Source organism: Propithecus coquereli, unplaced genomic scaffold (genome assembly GCF_000956105.1).
Source record: "Propithecus coquereli isolate 6110/MARCELLA unplaced genomic scaffold, Pcoq_1.0 Scaffold309, whole genome shotgun sequence".
Lineage (NCBI taxonomy): Eukaryota > Metazoa > Chordata > Mammalia > Primates > Indriidae > Propithecus > Propithecus coquereli.
Genome location: NW_012148719.1, coordinates 2,266,327 through 2,267,773, shown reverse-complemented (window position 1 = coordinate 2,267,773; position 1,447 = coordinate 2,266,327).

Here is a 1,447-nt window from a genome sequence, read left to right as displayed (position 1 = left end):
AATACAATAACAAAAACAGTATTTTTGGGTAAATGTTTTCTAAATAATTTTGTTTGATTAATTCATTTTCAACTTTTCTTTGTGTAAGTTTGGAATGGCTTTTGTTCATATGTTTTATTTAAAAATAATTTCATTTTTTCTTAATTTTTGATTACAGTAACTTCTAGATTTTGCTTCACCCTTCTGTTTATATGACATAAAATATAAACACCTTTGAACTTTATGTGTGTAAATACAGAATCTTTGTGCACATTTACCTAACAAAGTATGTTTCATAGCCCAGACAATAATCTCATTTAAGGTATTCTAAAACTTTAATTAGTGAAAGTAATACAATAACAAAAACAGTATTTTTGGGTAAATGTTTTCTAAATAATTTTGTTTGATTAATTCATTTTCAACTTTTCTTTGTGTAAGTTTGGAAACTTAATGGACTGGCTAGTCTCAATCACATCAGCTAGCATTTCTAAGTCATTTGTAAAGTTGCTTTAGCTTTGAAAGTGATTAAGATGTAGTTCTTGTGATAACATTTACGTCTAGTGGTGATGGTATCATCATTTTCCAGAATGAAATAAATTCTGGCTGCCATAAAATATATTCATTCACACAGGTCATTTTTTATAGTAACATTAATTCAGTTGTTTGTATGGTCATTTTTCTTATTCTTTCAGCTCTTATTTTAAAATTGATATAGTCCTTCTGATTTTTTAAAGGTAATATGTACACACATATTTCTAGGCAAAAACAGACACAACACGCATACATGTGCACAAACAAACACACACACATACAAATCCTGAACTTTAAATAATCTAAGTGATCACATGTTAACCTATTTTTATGTAAGGAGTAGAAGAGTGAGTATAAATAAAAAAAATTAAAGAAAAAAATTCTTTCAGTAGCTGACAACATAGATTTAGGCTTAAATTAGAAGATAGTCATGATTTTTTTCCAGGTCATTTTTTATGAGTAAATGCATTCATGCATGCTGCTAATTGGCATAAGAATTCCACACAGAATTATTTGATATTTGTAATTATCTATAGTATTAGCAAATCAAGGGACAAGCAGATCAGCCAAGTTATTAGAAATGAGAGCATTTTTGAGATAATCTTTCAGTGTAATAGTGAAACAATAGGTCAAAGTCATCCATTTATGGTGACAACAAGTATCATAGTTATGACCATAGACACTGGATTTAGTTTGAGTCCTGCCTTTAATACTACCGACATTAATGCCTGTGTTTTTCCCAGGGTAATAATATCACATGGCTCACTGGGTTATTATGATAAATAGAAAGTGTAATCAATTAAGGTTATTTATCAATTTGAAAATCCTTGTAAAGTCCCTGAAAGCATAAATACTAGTTTTTCTAAACATCATTACAACCAACTACTGCAACTAACTATCCACATCACCTATGTGGCAGACACTAAGTCAGCCTCTG